A 19,126-nucleotide genomic window follows, 5' to 3' on the forward strand; every position below is an offset into this window, starting at 1 on the left:
AACATTCGAACCATGAAATGAATAAGTCACGAACTATCTCTGCCCTTTAAAGCATACAGCAACAGGACCCTACTGCAAAGACTACCTACTTCAAGTTAGGAACTAACTACTATAAGGAAACATAGGAAGAAAAAAATATTTAACTGGAGAGTGGTGATGTACACACACACACTAGGCAAATCTTATTCCTAAGGATCTGAAATTCACATAAATTCATATTCAATAGTTAGGCATTAGTTTGTAACAAATTAGTAACTGCGAACAGATGCTGACAAAACTGGATAGATTTTTAATTTTATGGGATACGAATCCTGTAGCCCCAAAAACAGAGTCCCCAACACCTCAGATAAAGAAGAAATTTCATTAACTATAGTAGTAGGATTTCCATCCTCTGTGAACTAGCCACTGATTAGAGGATGACAAAAATCATACACATAAGCAAGTATGACATCCCGCCCAGTAGAGGTGAGTGGTACACATGCTGATCATTATAGTAACTAAATTTTTCTTGTAGTTTTATACTGTGCCATACTGTTTTATGAAAATTATTTATTAATTTTGTTTCCAGAGGAATGGTCTCTTACAATTCACTATTTATCCTATTATATTTTATTTTTATTTAAAAATGCTAATACATATTTCAATTATGTGTTTCATAGTAAAATGTTTATCCTTTGGTTTATAGTGAAGAAAATTACAATGTAATTGTAATCCTTCTTTTAGATCCACAGCTAAATTTTGGCAGCTAGAATTAATGTATTTCAGAGAGAAGAGAGTACAGTAAAAACATTACAATTTCAGAGGAATTAATCTGCAATTAAATATAATTTAAAGTCTGAAGGACTAAAGCCTTTTATTTGTGGTACAAGAATAGTAAATTCTCTTTCAAGTTGAATTGCTACTCACATAAAGCTGATAAAGAAAACTGCGGTTTTACTGAACATCCACACACAATTTGCAGATGACTGTCAGTCTTGTGTACAACTAAAATAGCACAGCCTATGATAATAAAAAAGAAACAAAATGCAATGAGGAATGTCCTAATTTAGACTCTTTGTCTGCTTTTTTGTTGGCTGAGTCACAGAGCATTTCTTCAATAAGGTATAAACTGAGATTTCCACACTAAATACTGAAGCCAACAGTAATAAAGATGACACTACCAGAGATTATATGAGAGTGCTATTTTCAAAGTATGTAATGGCCTACTCTTTTGCCTATATCTCAACCTTGCTACTGTGACATTCATGTCACTATATCAAGCACCACACTTTTTGATATTATATTTAGAGATTCATTTTCCTTTAAAATGTGCATAAAACTACCATTAATACTAAGTTTTACAGTACACGTGTATATCCTGAGAAACCTAAGGTGCCTCTCCCTTCTTTTCTATACTCAAGATTATCCTCTAAAGAATGCTGCAGGTTAGGAGTGAAAAGTATTGGCTCATCAAAAGATTACAGCAAATTCACCAAAAAGGGGCAGAAGAAAAACTATGGGGTAATTTAGTCAACGAAGTTTCAGCACCTCCATTTCCTTGAACTCATAATCTGTTTACAATGTAAAAATATATTTGCTTTAGCATACAGCCTTGTTCTATGAACACATCAGCTTCTCTTGTGCAGTGCTTGTTCCATTTTAAATATTTGCTCTTGCATGGTAGAATTTCTTCTCTTTCAAGAGTAATATTTTATGTGACTACAAAGGCAAGTAAATTGCTGTCACTGGAGAATAAAGCTTGCTATTTGTCTTTAGATATGGTGTAGTATTCCTTCTCATTCACTGTACAGAAATGCATGCCAACCAGAGTCTGAAAAAATAGTCTCTTCTAGCAAGACTAATTGGCTGTTCATGCAGATTCATTTCTGAAACCTTTTTTGAACAAAGTGGGTGTGAAGAACAATGTCACAGGAATATAGCTAAGGATACTTAGCACCTTTCACACTGGATTTGAGCCAAAAGTAGTAAAGTTGCTTCACAGGGAGGAGATGATATATCCTAGTTATTTTAGGGATAAATCAATCAAAATCAGAATTTAAAAGGGAGTGATCCAATTTAGCTGAGTTCATGGTTACCATCTGCATAACTTCCAAGTTATTTACATTAATTCTCTATTATGCTCCATCTGCTTTTCAATTAAAAAAATAAGAGCAGCTTTGGACAATGTGGGCAGTAAGTTTCAATGAACCTCTTCTAAAAACCAGTTTAAGGAACAGCAGGCACTGAAGCAGCTGAGGCATCCTACTGTTTTAGTCAGAGGGAAATAACAGACAAGGTGGCTGACAACACATGTTCGTTTGCGTGTGTGGGAGTGGAAAAATGGAAAACACATTGGTGGTTTCAGAATGGGATGGACATAGCTGTAGATCAGTGGGGAAAGAAATTTGGTAGGATCAAAGAATACTGTGCAGAGAAAAACTGAGATAACTAAGCCTAAGGGGTCTGTGAATATGTGGTGATGTCATTTTCATTGGTTATTAGGCAATAACATTACAAACTTGCTGTTTGTTACAGGATGTTCCATTCTGAGAAATAGGCTAGCAACAGTTTCCTTTAATGTGACACCAGATACTACTCACCTAATTTAAATATTTATCAAGGTAGAATGTCCACCACAGAAAATACCAGGATTCCAAACATTCTGAAAGCACTATACTATACTGACCCCTTAACTGAATAGGTAAAATGGACATGAATAATCACACCAGGAACCAGATAAGCCATTGGGTCTGTAAACTAAAGCTCAAACCACTAACTGGACAAGCACAATCCTATCCATTTCAAGATACAGTAAGTCTCTTCCCCCAATGGGGCATTAGGTTTCAAAACTGCAGACCTGAAGAAGAGCTCTATGTAAGCCTAAAAGCTTGTCTCTTTCTCCAACAGAAGTTGGTCCAATAAAACAGGGTTTCTCAAACAGGGGTCGTTGCTTGTGTAGGGAAAGCCCCTGGCGGGCCGGGCCAGTGTGTTTACCTGCCCTGTCCGCAGGTCTGGCCGATCGCAGCTTCCACTGGCCGCGGATCACTGCTACGGGCCAATGGGAGCTGCTGCAAGTGGCGCAGGCCGAGGGATGTACTGGCCACCACTTCCGCGATCAACTGGACCTGCGGATGGGGCAGGTAAACACACCGGCCCGGCCCGCCAGGGGCTTTCCCTACACAAGTGGCGACCCCTGTTTGAGAAACCCTGTTTTAAATTAAGTGCCATGATTCCTCTATAAGGTAAAAATTAAGTAAATCAAAATCTGATGTGGGGACAGAGAGAGCAGGGTAAGAGGAAAGAACGAAAGGGAGGAGCTTGTACTTTGGGAGTGCCACTGTGAGGGCACATTCATTTAAGAGATTGTTAAAAGTGATCTAGAAAATTCTTTACTGCACTGCCCACAAGGTACACTTCCTGTAGATAAAACAAGCTGAGAGTAAAGCTAACCATGCCTTACCTTTAACATTGAAAATTATTTAAGTGTTAATCATTAATCCTTTATGAATTTCAAATACTCTCATTTGGGCTATGTAAAAGAGACTTTTAGACATCCAGGGGACAGGAATAGCATCATTCTGTATACGTTCAGCACTGCCTGGAAAATAATGCCAAGCTAAAATGTACAGGAATCTCTCATTCTTTCATTGTATAGAGTGCGACAGAATAAAAACAACTCTGGATTAATAGGTGATATATCTTCAATAGAATTAATGGTACAAGAGATAATTCTTATCAATGTGAGTTCTGTCTCTTAAAACTTAAAAACAAAACAAACAATAAGCTGCCTGTTTAGGCAAACACTTCTGGTCAGGAATAAGAAATAGTAAAAATGAACTAATTTAGCATGCCAAAAGGATTACTTCCAACACCATTCACCTGGAGGGAGGAGGGTTGCAAGCTGTAACTGTTCATTGCCAAGATTTTTATTTGAAATTTTCATTAAAATTTTCTTTTTTTTAAATTATTTTGACCGACTACACAACTCTTCAAAATTTTGAAAAGAGAAACAAAGGATTTTTTATCTAATTTATTTCCTCCTTTTTGGTCTACTGTAATGTGAATCTATTTTCAAAAGGAGATCTAGAGAAAAAAGTAATAGGTTTACCCCTATGCAATTGTTAAAAACAGAAAATGACTAAGACATACAGTAAATATTTCTTAAGACATGAGAAGCCTGTGTGAGAAGACATCTGGATAAATACCTTTTGGGGAGTTGGGCGCGATGCCTGGTTTTATACTAAACAGATTAACGCCTTCAAGGTCAAACTGACCACAAATTAACTAAAGGGGTGATAAAAGATGAGAAATGGAAGACAAAAAAATGGGTCTTTGACAGGCTGGATGGGAAGGAAGAAAAGGAGAAAGGACTGAGCAAACTTTTCTCTTTCCCTCCTCATTAAGTAGCTTGACTCTATTTGGTGTACTCCCACCCTCCCCGCTTTGACCAGTAGTTTAACAGTAGTGAGCCCAATGTTACACTGCTACCCCCATGCTTCCTCTGTTGTCTTTGAATGGCAAGCAGGGCTGGAAATACAACACTCTTAGTTACCCAGACACCACTTCTCCTTGTCTAGGGTTGCCAACCCTCCAGGATTGTCCTGGAGTCTCCAGGAATTAAAGATTAATCTTTAATTAAAGATCATGTCATGTGATGAAACCTCAAGGAATATGTTCAACCAAAATTGGCAACCCTATACTTGTACCAGGTCTCTGGACAGTAGGATTCTCCTCAGAGGAAGGAGTCCTATGCCTCAAAGGAAGCATCCTCTCTTCCATGCCCATATTAGACTGTTTCGGTCCCCATCACACAATTTGGGGTACAATCTGGTCAATTTTGTTGTCATCTGAAGCTGAGCCCTTCAAACAAAGCATCTTCAGTGCCAGAGACTGAGGAACTATAGAGACTGGAAAATTATTAACAGGCAACATTTAAATTAACCTCATCAGAAATCAAAAGGCTTTATCATCTCACATATTACAGCCAGAAGACTGAAAGCAAATATATGATTTGACTTCTTCATCAAAATCAATATTTTTTATATGGGGATGACATGACAAACTTTTTGGCCAGGTAAAATAGTTAAGAATGTGAACATCACTGAGGAGAATCCTGAACATTCAGGTTGAAATCCAAAGGTGCAGCAGCACAGATGGAGAGGAAGGATTCTGTGCAATGGGAGGGCAAACTCAAGAACTGGTCACAAATTCAGCCTGGCCCTTTTTAAGCTCAAACTCTGCTACTGAGTCAGCCTCTTTCTATGTGTAATCTAAATTGACAATATACCTTCTGAATTCAGATACTATATATACAGATACTATATATACTGTACACATCTTGTGATTGTTTGTACAGGTGGTCAAATAAGTGGAAGTGTATATAACTGTGGGAACACCTGATGCACTTCAAAATTAAACTTCTTTGGGATTTTTCACATAGTGGAATGCAGGTCACTGAAAGCAGTGTCAGGAGTCACGAGAACGTACCTTATCTCATCCCATGTTTCATTTACTGCAAAGCAAATCTGACCTGCTTCCTGGAGTGGGTAAGTTTTATGTCCCAACACAATGCTGGATAGGAATTAACTTTACATAGCTACGCAATTTCAGCTAGTCTAAATTAAAACTGTTCCGGAGTGCTCTTCAGTGGCTTCTTTCTGAATTATTTGAAATGCTTTTTTAAATGAATGGGGTTTTCCTTTGACATTTCCCATCCAAGTACTGACCAAGCAAAATGTCATTAGAGCTACTTTACAGTAGATAGTTACCTTAGATATCTGGTATGGTTGCATGGATTTTCTGAGTTAGACAGCTACGAGTCTGATGCATGCTTGCTTTCTGGGTTTTGTGTTACCTATACCCTTTTATAAAACTGCATATGTGAAATCTACAGATGACCCTCCAATTATTTTCATCCTGAGAAATGTATCTAATAGTCTGACAACCACAAGAATATGGTAAACTGACTTCCTAATTAAAAATCTTAATTAAATTAAATTGATGAAAAGGTTATAAATACTAATATATACACAGGCATAGCTACAACCTATAAAACTTGAAGGTTATGCAACAGTTCAATCTGTATGTATTTAGAGAAGGACATAGCATATCTTGTTTATATTAAATATACAGGAAAAAAACCCACTTAGAAGCACACTTAGAAAGCTGTCTATCCATTTAATTCCTGCAGGTCCATCCAGATGTTTTCAGGGTTTCTTCTTTAAGTGATCGTGTTAATGCATTTATGGTTATAACCTCTATTGCTCCCTCTAGTAGCCTTTTCCAGTTCCACACAATGCTTAACCTCTGGATAAAGGTATTTCTCCTGAACGTATTACCTTAATGAGGTTCAGAAATAAAACCCTGAAATTTGACTTTTTTGACAGACTGAAAGTGCTTTATCAATTTATTCTTTTCCAAAACAAATGATTCAAGAATTTTTCCCTAGACTAAAAGAATGTTAGAAGCTCAGCACTCACAACCTTACATTACAGTTCACATGTGATGAGTAAAAATGTTCGGTAAAGAAAGACATTCTAGCTGTCAATGGAGCTAGAACAAGAAAATAAAATAAAAATAAATGAGGTACCTGCTTCTCAGATAAACCAAGCCTGTCAGTTGTCAAGTTACAGTAAGTGGGTTGAGGGGAAACTTCCAGAGAGTTGGATAGAGTTTATACATGACTGGAAAGAGATTAGGCTTTTTTATTTATCCTCCATTTCTTCTTTACCTCCTCTGGCTCTTCCTCTGTTCCTCATCTTACTCTTTTATTGTAGCTGGGTGGGAGCATTGCATACCCTCTTACCGCCAACTGGCTCTTCTCTCTCAGTCAATCCAGGAAGAACCTCCCACTCTGCTTAAAAACATATTGCCAGAACAAGGAGCAGAGTATACCAATCAGAGGTGTGCTCATGTGTTAAGCACTGCAAGGTACAAGAGCCTGAAGGGTTCTGGGCTCTCAGCTCTGGCCACGTGTTTTAGAAATAAGGGTGGAAAAGGAGCAGACCAGCTGAGCAGCTCCAAAATGCCTGAGTGGGGCAAATGGGATTTAATAGGAGACTAGAGGAGATTGCCAGGGGTGAACTGTGTCAAAAGCTTGTGCATTAAAGACACAACATTGTCGATCACAGCCAACGAGTGCAAGTGCAACTCAGGAGGGGATGTTGAAACAATGGCTTTAGGCCATTTTTGCACTCCCCTGAACCTGGTGCCAATGTGGACTGAGTCAGTCCTCAAGCATAAACACAGCAGTAAGAATGCTCCTCAAAATTACACCATCTACCAACGTCCTCAAAAGATTGTTGCTGCAACTGATGATTGCCAGAGCTCAGGAAAGCTCTGGCCATGCCCCTGTGTTCCCAGCATAGGAGGAGCAATGGAATGGCCCAGGAATAACTAAACAGCACACAAGGATCCCACTATGTTGGGGTGATCCTCCAAAGCTGTACAGCTGCTTTATCTAACAGTAGGGTGCAAAGCAGCCCAAATGCAAAGGAAATCCTGAACCGACATTTATCCTGAATGTTGAAGCAGCCATAGCAGTAGGAAGTGATAAGAACATTGAGGAGCCATAATAATTAGTTAGTGAAAGTTCCTATTCCTAAATTAAACAAAATAAGGCAATGGTCAGTTAAAAATGTACTAAGAGTAATAGAACCACTAAAAATTAACTAAATTTCTAACAATGGCATAACTAAAATATCAGAGAAGATGACTACAAACTGGGATATCTGTGATTCAAAAATATAATTTACAGGTAAACAACACTCTTATTTTGGTTGTCTCCAATACACTGGGATCTATCTAGCAGTCCCTTATAAGGACCAGGGCTGAGGTGAAGTAGAACTCTGGTTTAGAGCCTTGGACTTTGGTAGGAAACTGAGAAGGGAATATTAACGTTTAAAATCATTAATGTTTTCACAAACTGACCATTGGAGGTTTGAAATACAGACTGAAATAATATCTCCCTGGGGTGAGAGGACAAAATACCTGTGGATTCCATGCTGCATGGTGCAGGCAGAGGGAATACTACCTCTGTGGCATGTTCCTTCTGGATTCTACAGAATCCCTTCTGTGGGACTGGAATCTGCACCTCTAGCAGGTCATCATGTCATCATCAATTCCATGCGAAATCCACATCAAGTTAATGACAGAGGGTGCAAGTTAGGTGCACAAGTCCCAATGAAAGTCAATGGAACTTGAGCACTTAAGTGCTTTTGAAAATCCCACCTGGAGTCAGGAATAACTTTTGTACCCACTCCCTCCATGCTGTAGAATTGCTCTGGAGAGAGGTTCTGGGGGATGTGGCAGATGGAGGGAAGCACTCGGCAGCCTGGCTCCTTAAGGAGCCACACTCTCAGGGACCCAGAGGGGACTAGGGAGAGATAGGAGTGAGTGTAAAAGCACAGGACGTCTGGCATCCACTCTGTGATGCACAGAGATCTAAAAGATGCATGCGTTTTGGTAGCTGGACCCAGATAGGGACAAGAAAATCACCTTCCCAAGAGAATGATCAAGCAAAAACCCCAGCAGCAGAACCCAGTGATGTTCCTAGTCTGCTATGTGGATGCATCCTACGCTGGAGACATGGGTCATAATCATTACTAGATACACTGATAACTTTCCTTTGATTCTAAGTTGTATAAAGAAACAGAACGAGCACGAAGTTTATAATCCTTGTATGTTCTGCCAGACCACAGTCTAGCACTCTGGATACTTCTCAAAGGAGAGAAAGGAAATTAAGCACGGAGTTTTCATAACATGCATGTTAAGAATTTTTGCAATAAAAGTAAACTCTAAGATTTGATTTCAGACCAAATTCTTTTGGAAAGTCATCTTGATCTGGAATGTTTCAACATTTCTTCCATTAGATAGGTATTTCACTTTAGCCAAGTTTAGGGATTTCTTTTCATAGATGTCAGATGAGGTACAGTACTTGTGGCAATACCAGAATAAGTGGATGTGTTGCTATTGGTTTAATATCGGGTAAAATCCTAGCCCCAATGCAGTGGATAGCAAAACTCCCATTGATTTCAATGGGGTCAGAAATTCACTCAGATTTTATTAAACTCAAATATTTATAGGAGGAGGATTTTGTAATAAAACTGGTACACCATCAACCTTAGGTTTTTTTCAACCAACAATCCTGTAATCAGCATGATGGGAAATATTTAACAGCTTGAAAATATGCTCACCACATGAACATATAAAATATTAAAGAGTTTTACAATACTATAATCAGAAGGTCAATCTGTTTAGTAATACCCTTTTTTCCTTACTGATGAAAAACAGCTCTTTTTAGTCACAACAGCTCTATGGCACTTCCAACTCTTTTCCTTTAATTGATTCTTAAAGACAGATTTGTCAAAGAGGCTTTTGGAAACAGCATATATGAATTCTGAATTAGTGAATACATGAATAAGTACCATCCTCCAAAGAGCAGTACTAACAGAAACAAATTGTTTACAATGCTAATAACGCAAATACTGAGTTAAAAACCATAGCTACATTATCTCATCACCCAGCAGCACATTGTAGAGGTCCTAAAGTCAGGGCCAGCGCTACCATTTAGGCGACCTAGGCAATGGCCTAGGGCGCCAGAATTTTTGGGGGGCGCTATTTTGCCAGGAGGGGCGGCACACGGGTTCGGTGGACTTACCGCAGTCATGCTGGCGGACGGTCCACTGCTGGAAAGGCTCTGGTGGAGCTGCCGCAGTCATTTCACCGGAGCCTTTAGACCAGCGGACCGCCCTCCGGCATCACTGCGGCAGCTCCACCGGAGCCTTTCCAACAGTGAACCGTCCGCCGGCATTACTGCGGTAGGTCCACCGGGGCCACGAGGGGCGATGAAATGGCCGTCCGCCTAGGGCATCAGAAACCCTGGCGCCGCTCCTGCCTAAAGTATCATATACAACTATGTTAATTACCGTATATACTCATTCATAAGCCAAATTATTTTTAGTTAAAAAAAATAGAGGGGGAGAGGTGGGACACAGCCCTTCCCCCCAACAGAAGGAGCAAGGAGAGGCAGCACAATCAGCAGAGCCAGAAAGGAAGAGGCTTCTGGCCACGGTGCTCTCCTCGCAGCCTCTGAAGCAGCTGCAGCTCCGGGGCTGGCGGGCTGCAGCCATGCCACTTGGCCCCACCCCCTAGAGCAGGCTGTGGCCGCACTGCCTGGACTGCAGGAGCATGCTGCAGCTGTGCCGCCTGGCCCAGCCCGCTGGAATATGCTGTGGCTGCGCCGCCTGGTCTGGCCTGCCAGAGCAGGCTGTGGCTATGCTGCCCAGCCTGCTGGAGCGGCTCCAGCCAGGCCAGAGACATCCTTCCCTAGCCCTCTCCAGATAACGTGGGAACAGATGGGATGGGGAGAGTGTGGGGGTCCCGGGCTAGGGGTGGGGTCATGTGGGGGGTGGCCACAGGGCTTACTCCTCTGACCCCCAGCTTCTCCCCCCTCAAAAAATGTACCCACCAGTTGCTGTCCCGGCCCGTCAGGGTAAGCAGCTGGTTCTGCCAGGACACTTTGTTTACTTAGGTTTACCTCTGTGCCTGCAGACATTCGAGGTAAACAAACCATCTCAGCCCACCAGTGGCTTATCCTGATGGCCCGGGAGCCAAAGTTTGCTGACCCCTAAATTATAGGGTCAGTTAATGAACGTGCTATAAAAAAAATTTCAATTTTTCCTTACCCATCTTGGGGGGATCGGCTTATAAACGAACCGGCTTATGATCGAGTATATACAGTAATTATTTTGCTATTTTAAAAGTATACTCACAATTTTTGGGTGCATGTACAATAAATATATTTATAACATTTTACCAAAAGTAAGTCATTAATTGGTTCTTGCCCAATCAGCCAATCAAAATTAAGAAAGCTCTCCCTTAGTTATAAGCCAACACATCCTCAAAAGCTTATAGGAACAGACCTTTGCAGTGTGCCCTTAAAGTCAGTAGACGTGAGCTGTATCAAATCAAGGGGGACAGGTGAAAAAATTCTAGTCAAGAGCCCTTACTCTGAGTGATCCCTTCCACTTAAACTATGGGACTCTTAGTTTGACAGATTGACTTGATCTCCCTTGCTGAGGTATCACAAGAGAAAAGGAGTGGTTTTTCAGGTAAGGAGCTCTCAAACTGTATAGAATTTTATTGGTCAAAAATCGTATCTTGAATCACACTGGAAATGGATTTGAGATTATTACAAGTCAAAGGGCAAATGTGATATGTGTTCTCAGAGAGAGGCACTCCACAAAGTTAATGGGCAGTCACATTTTGTGCTAGCTAAAGTTTCTGAATTGTTTCTAGGGGGGGTAGCCTACAAGATAGAACACATTGCAATAACCTGATCTCAGCGTGACAAAGGTGTGGATAATTATAGCATGGTCCACATCCAAAACTATGGACTACAGTCTTCTGGCCAAATGCATATGGAATAAAGCATCAAGAAGTAGTTGTGGTTCTACAGATATTAGCAGGCTGTGAACCTGTCTTATGAAAAGTGGGCATACACTCCCTGTCAAAGAAGCAAAAAATTCCCACCCCCCAGATTTTGATGTCAGTTCCCCCATTCAAAGAGTACTTCCTCAGTCTAATTTGGACTGAGTCTCACCTAACTAGTGCTTGTCGGTGCACCTGTCTCACTATTAGATATTGACTAAATTGTTCAACTGCATCAGCTAGGCTGAATGAGGAAGAGATATAAAAGGTGAGTGCCATCCACACACTGAAAGCACCATAATGAATACTTCCTTGCTAAACTTCCTATTGGCCCAATATACCAGTGGAACAAAGGCGAGACAGAATAGAAACCTGTAGATTCCTGAATGAGAGGTGAAATTACCCAGCAGCGTTCTCTGCGATGTTTCAGAAAGAAAAAAAGCCATCTACTCCTCCACAAATCTGCAGATGCGTGATCAGTGGTATCAAGGGCAGCAGACAGATATAGAGCAATCAGCATGGACACCTGACCCTCATTCATCATCAGTATGAGAGATCATCAACAGTATTTTCCCTAATTATGTATCTCCTTACATCATTTTTTTCCCTTTTATGATGCTTGGAAACTGAAACCATTTAGAATTCATGTCCTATATAATTTTGTTGCAGCTTCTCATGTCTTATTTTCAATAATGGTGAGAAAGGACCCAGTCCTTTAGACACTTAGCACACAGAGAGCTTGCATTAACTCAAAGTGGCTTGAATAAGTACACCATCATATGCATTGAAAACTAGTTAAGAGACTGTAAACAAAGGCTAATGATAAAAAGCAACATGTCTAGTTGCAGGATGTGGGAAATCACAGAGATCAGCAGGAGGTTCAGTTTTATTTAACATTTTTATTAATGAACTGGTACCAAGAGTAAACAGCATATTAATGAAACTCAAAGACAATACTAAACCGAGTAGAGTCATAAAAGTCAGAACAATGACACAACGGAGTGATTAAAAATATGAGCAGATAACAGTAAAATGAGATTCGCCTTGTAAAAATGCAAATACCCATCGATTTTGGAGAAAAACAACATGAAGCACATATACTCACTAGGAGAGGACACTGGGAAAGTGCAAGCCTCCCAGCCCAAGGAAACACACTCAAACTTGCAGGGCTCCAGCTAACATGCTATTTTTAGCAGTGTGGACTTTGCAGCACCTGCAGAGGCTTGGTCTAGCCAGTCGAGCTCACACTCACCCTACCCACTGAATCCAAGCTCAAGTGACTAGCCTGAGCATCCCACAGCGCTGCAAAGTCCACACAGCGTACTAGCAGGAGTCCTGTTGGCATGAATCTGTCTGCTTGGGCTGGGAGGTTCACTCTCAGTTGCAGTGTAGAAACAAGAGCAAACTGGATGAGTCTGACAACAAAAGAGAAATAAGTTTTCAAGAGGACATCGTGAATGGGATTTATTTCCCATCTTATGACTTCTTATAGATGAGCAAAGAATAAATAAAAATTGGAAAAAAAAAAGTGACGTAATTTTGTGGTTGTTTTTTTCCCCAAATATTTTGGTGAAAAATTTCATGTTTTAACTAACATCTTTCCACATGTTTCCTTTTTCTTGTTTTCAGAGTAATAAATATTTAAAAAATTAAATGTCAGCTTAAAATAAAATAAATGAAAAATGTTAACAACATTTAATGAAAAACATTTGTACAATCTCCCCAAAATCATGAAAAATGTATACGTGAATAATTGGCCTTTCAATGAAAAAATGTCCATTGTAAAATTACAACCACTCTATTATTATTTAACATTGTATTAAGACAGTGCTTAATGGCTACAATCAATATTGGAACCTATTGTGTTAGGTACTGCATCACATGCATCCACACACAGAGTCTTTGTCTTAAAAAATTTACAGTCTAAATAGATAAAACAGACAAAGGAAGTATGATTAACCCCATTTTACAGATGGGGAGTTGAGGCAAGAGATGATTACACGATATGTCTAAAGTTAGACAGGATGTCTTTGGCATAGCCAGGAATGGAATCTAGATCACATTAATCTCAATAACACCCTCCATCTCTTAGGAATCTCTTAGGACATTCTGATATCTCACAAATGCAGTTTGATTTCATCGTTCTTGAATATGCATGACCAGAATTGTACAAACTGTTCCGGATCAGATCTTACCAGTGTCTTGTACAATGGTATTAATACTCCCATACTGCTACTGGAAATAACCCATCTGATACATCCTAGAATTGCATTTGCTTTTTTTGCAGCCATAGTCTCATAGCCATCCCCTGCAATCAACTAATACACCCAAGTCTTTGTCCTCTTCTATGTGTAAAATCTAGGGCTACACTAGCTAAGGGGAAAGTACAAGGGTTATCAATCCTCTTGCTTCTATGCATAAAATCCTTGGGGTCAAAAGTAATTTTCTCCTCAATATATTGGACAAGACCATATGAATGTATATTTATATAGCTCATTTTATCCCAAAGGACATCAGAGTGATTTACAAACTGATCTATACAACACTGCCAAATAGAGACAAAATAATCCACATATTTACCAAAAGAAAGAAAAGGGATTTAGCCAGATGTTAGCATAATTATACTCATCTTATTGTTCTAAACCAGCAGTCTATTTAATTTTAAAAACAGCAAAAAATATCCACCTCCCTTTCCATTTCTGAAAAGAAGTCTTGAAGTTTAAATCTCCTCGTGTGATGGATGCGCTTGCTTTGATCTGTATAGCTCTTGGAAGTCCGGAACCACTGGAGAAAAATAAAGTCTCAGGTCTGGTTCGGCATTGAGTCTGCTTCTGTATTTGCTTTTCAGATGTGCATATGAGGAAAATGCTTTCTCACATAAATATGTTGTTGAAAACGGTAACAAAATTGTAGTAGCTTTTTCTGCCAGCAGGGAGTACTCATCTTTTAAACTCAGCTAAAAGTTGATCATTGACAGACTTCAGAAACTCCTTTTCAGTTCATAATTACAGGAGATCTCAATCAATTTCTCTTTTTCCTCAGTGCTCAATATCTACACTGAGAAAATGGTATCATCAAAGGAGTTGCGAATCCAGTCATCATCTCCTGCCATAGCTGGAAAGTAGTCTCTGAACATTGTGCAAAATCCTTTTAAGTGTGCAGTTATATTGGTTTTAGTGCACTGATCCAACCGAAGTTTATGATCTGCAAGGAAATCATGAAGAGTACTGAAACACTCAGTTTGATTGCTTTCCAAACACCTTTCCCAGAACTGCAACTTCTATATCATAGATTCAGCTCAGTCTTGCACATTGAAAACTCTTATATTGAGGCCTTGAAGAGATAAATTTAGGTCATTAGTCCTCAAGAAAATCTCTGCTAAATAAGCTAGGCTCTGGAGCCAGACATTATTTTCCATACAGCTGGCAAGGTGGAAAGGGTGGCTGTTGAAAAAAACCTAGGATTTCCAAACAAACAAGCACACAAGTTAGAGAGCCATCTAACTTCGGTATGAGTCAACCAAAATATGTGTACACTACCCATTTCTTCACAAAATACATGAAATATTCTGGCATCTGTTGGCCATGATTTTATGAAATTCACCAATTTCACTGCATTGTCTAGCACTTCCTCAGGCACGTGTTTTGCCGCAAGGGCTTGTCTATGAATACTGCAATGAGTCCAAGAGATGTCTGATGCAACCTTTTTTGTTCAAGCTACAAATCCAGTATACTTCATAGTCATTGATGTGGCGCCATCAGTGCAAATGCCTAGGCAATGAGACCAATCTATTTCCTTTTCTTGAAAATATGCATTAGTCATATTGAAGATATCTTCTCCATTTGTATGTTCTTTCAATGGTCGGCAAAACAACAAGTTTTCTTCAACCATACCTTCATTCACATAATGTACAAACACTAGCAAAATAGATAGATTAGCAACATCAGTTGATTCATCGAAGTGTATAGCATACTATGGACTACTTTTCACTCTGTGTACAATTGTGGTCTCTACATTACTTGACATCAGTAATTCTTCACAACAATGCATTGTTGGACAAAGGTACTATGTCAATCCTTTTTGCAGCCTTTTCTCTGAGCATGCAATGAACTACATCTTTGACACATGAACCAATCAAGCTCTCTGCTATAGTATGGGCTTCTGATGCTTTTGCTACTTGGTAGCTCACTTGGTATGAAGCTTCAAGTGCATTTTCAGTATCAGTACTTGGTTTGGATACAAAACTGGTAATGTCACTTTTCCACTCAGCTAATTTTCGCTAGAAAAAATCAACAGGCTTGTTGATTTGTGCAGGGTGCCCAGTTTCTATGTGGCGCGGAAGGAGAAGATTTGAGGCTGCTGTTTGCTAGAACATCACCACAAATTATGCACTGTGGTTTTGGACACTCTAGTTCACCAATGCATGTAAAGCCATATTTTATATAATCATTGTCATATTTTCTTTTCTTCATAAGCGACTTTGCCTGACCATCATAATCATTTGACTTAGATCTTCCACACTTTGGACCTAACGAAACACTAGCTGATGGCAAACGTTCATTTTCTCATGTCTTTATACTTTCCGTTTTCAGCCACTTGTCCATTATTGGGTGTACAACAGTTCAAATAAAAACAACATACTGAGAACTCTAACAAACAAACAAATATATGAGAAGATTCACTCATGTCTCACTGAAGCAAAACAGCACGCCACAGAGAATGACTGAGTATCAACTAACTGCTATATCGGCTATAATGACCTTGGTGCCAGTTTGGCGCTCAAACACTTTTTCTTCCATCATTACAGATTTTTTTCCTAGAACCTCTATAACATTTTGCGAACCCCCAAGGTTTGGGAACCATTGACCTAGACTGAACTACTGTAGAACACTATTCAGAATTTCACCCAGTACTTTCTGCATCAAGACCATAATATCTGGTTGAGCTGGAGTGCTTCTTTTGGAAATACATTCAATCTTGATTTAAAGACTTAAAGTGATGGAAAATCACCACATCACTAGGTAAATTGTCCCAAAGGTTAATTTACTTTACCCTTTAAAATTTTCACCTTATTTCTAGCCTAAAGTTGTTTAACTCTGGTTTCTAGCCAGTGGATCTTGTTATGTCTTTGTCTGTAAGACTAAAGATCCCTTTATTATCCAAAATCTCCCTATGCAGGTACTTTGAATCCATTATCAATTAAACTTTTAACATGCTCTTGAATTATATTAACTCCAAGGTCTCAAACACTAAAATAGGATTTCCAGCCCCTGAACTCACTCATGTATCTCTTTTCTAAACCCTTTCCAATTTCTCACCATCTTTTTTTAAATGTGCACACCAGAACTGGGCAGAGTATTTAACAAATGGTTTCACTAGTGAGATATAGAAAGAGGTAATACCACCTCCTTAATCCTACCCAATATTCCCCTGTTTATAAACCGAAGAATTACATTAGCTTTCTGAGACACAGCATCACACTGACAGCTCATCTTCAGTTGGTTATCCACTGTGAACCCTGAGTCCTTTTCAGAGCCACTGCTTGCAGGAATAGAGGACTATATCCTGGAAAGTGTGACCTATGTTATTTGTCCTGAGATAGACCTGGAATCTATATTCAAATGTTGTTCAAATGAACCCATCTGACCAGAGCTGACCTCTCCTTATTTATCTCCACAAATGTGTGCCATCTGGAAACTTTACCAGCAATGACTTTATACTTACTTTGTGATCGTTGAATAGCACTGGATCAAGAAAAGATCACAGCAGGACCTTCTAGAAACATCTCCTCTAGAAGATGTTTCTCTATTTACCATTACTTTTTGAGATATTCAATTAACCAGTTTTTAATCCACTGAATATGGGCTACATATTTTGTGATTTTAGGATTTTTTTAAATCAAAATGTCATGTGGAACTAAGTCAAATGCCTTACAAAAATACAAGTTTATGAAATCAACAATTTCATTTATCAACCAAAATTGTAATCACATGAAAAACATTAAGTTAATTTGACAAGACCTATTACTCATAAAACCACGTGAATTTGCATTAATTATACTTCCTTTAATTTTTACTGATGGCACTCAGTGTCAGCCTTCCTTTGATATTGCTCAAGTTCAGTGTCAGGATAACTGTCCTATAGTTACCCAGGTTATCCCTATTACCCTTTTTAAAGACAATTACATTAACTTCTTTCCAGAGTTCTTGAATTTTCCCACGCTAAGATTTGTGAAAAATCAACATTAATGTGTCAAAGAGCTTCTTGGCCAATTCCTTTACAACTCTTGGGTACAGGTAAGCATTGCAAGCTCAGTCAGGCCCTGCATTAGTCTTAGGTCATATCATTTCTCTGAGCAAAGAAGCCGCTATTATAGTGAAGAGGTCTGATTCACCACTGTTTCTCTCTAAATTAATGCCAAACACTTGAATCCAGCTAAACTGAGCTCAGGTTAGGACCCAAAGGCATCTGGTTCACCATTTCTATACTTCCTTACTCACCGTAGTTGCTGGGGGGTGATTTGTTCACCAGAATAGGTTAGAGCAGCCTCATAGATGCTCCATCCTATGTCAGTTGTAATAGTCCTTTACGGAGCATTATGCTAGCTGAGGAGAACTGGTGTGCAGCATGTTCCAGGAAGATGCCCTCCTTGTCTCATCACATCCTTGGCAACACCCCACCACTAGCAAAATCCTCAGCTGCCTATTTAAGGCAGCTTTATAGCCCCTTTCTGCCACCTGAGCTGGGGGATCTGGCCCACTGATTTCATGGGAGCGACAATGGCATAAACTTGGTGTAACACAATAGTGAATCAGGCCAGTAGGATTCAAAGCTCATCATGCCACATTACATGTGCCTGAAGTTTAGAAAGGAAACCAGTCTCACAACTGCATGATGTTTTCATAGGCCTGGAATCAATATATTCAGAGTGACCTTTATTTTAAGGCAACAGTAATCATGTGATGGATTTTTTTTCTACTAAACTATGAACTAATATTATAAAGGTATCATTCTTTATTGTAAACAGAACATCAGTATCTCTCCACCACCAATGAACTGTAATTTTGATTTGTACTATTAAGACAAAGTTTTGTGTGGCACGGCAACAAGTCATTCAGAGGAGCAGGATATCTTTCATCAACACCATATCTTAGTCCACATTTAATTTGCAACTTTATATGCTGAACATTTAAGAAGGCATATAATCAGTGGTTTAAACACCAACAGAGGAACATGATGTTAGTTCAAATGGAAACAAAAAGTGGGAACAACAGGCCCTCAGGCTGGTGACCCTATGGCGTTTAAACAAAAATAAATACATTCACAATTTAATCCAGCACCCTAATTAACAGGGCTTTTGAATGAGGCAGCAATAAAACACCTATAAGAGCTACACATAAATATCTTGAGTATTTGGTGGCTGAAGAGGAAAAGAAAGTAAATAATTTTCAGACCTACTTAGTTCATCACTGCACACTTCTAGCAATACCCCAAAAGTCTAGTAAAATCTTATGGCCTCTCATTTGGTTTACATAGTCCACCATGGCACGGTATGGAAAATAATTATTCAAAAAGTGTGAGATTGATCCAAAACAATTATTATATTCAGTTCCTGTTCAGATTTGAACCAAATTAATTTTTTTTTATTTCCTGAATACTGTAGTCTGAGTCAATTTTAGGAAAATCTTGCATAATAAAAAAATAAAAGCAGCTGTTT

The 19,126-nt window shown here is 39.2% G+C and overlaps 1 protein-coding gene across 2 annotated transcripts in view; it reads right to left on the minus strand.

Annotated features, from left to right (window-relative positions):
* Positions 1–19,126, minus strand: part of PDGFC (platelet derived growth factor C) — a 232,480-nt gene that overhangs the window by 105,474 nt on the left and 107,880 nt on the right. The gene's annotated exons all lie outside the window — the stretch shown is intronic.

Source organism: Gopherus flavomarginatus, chromosome 3 (assembly GCF_025201925.1).
Source record: "Gopherus flavomarginatus isolate rGopFla2 chromosome 3, rGopFla2.mat.asm, whole genome shotgun sequence".
In the NCBI taxonomy this organism is placed as follows: Eukaryota; Metazoa; Chordata; order Testudines; family Testudinidae; genus Gopherus; species Gopherus flavomarginatus.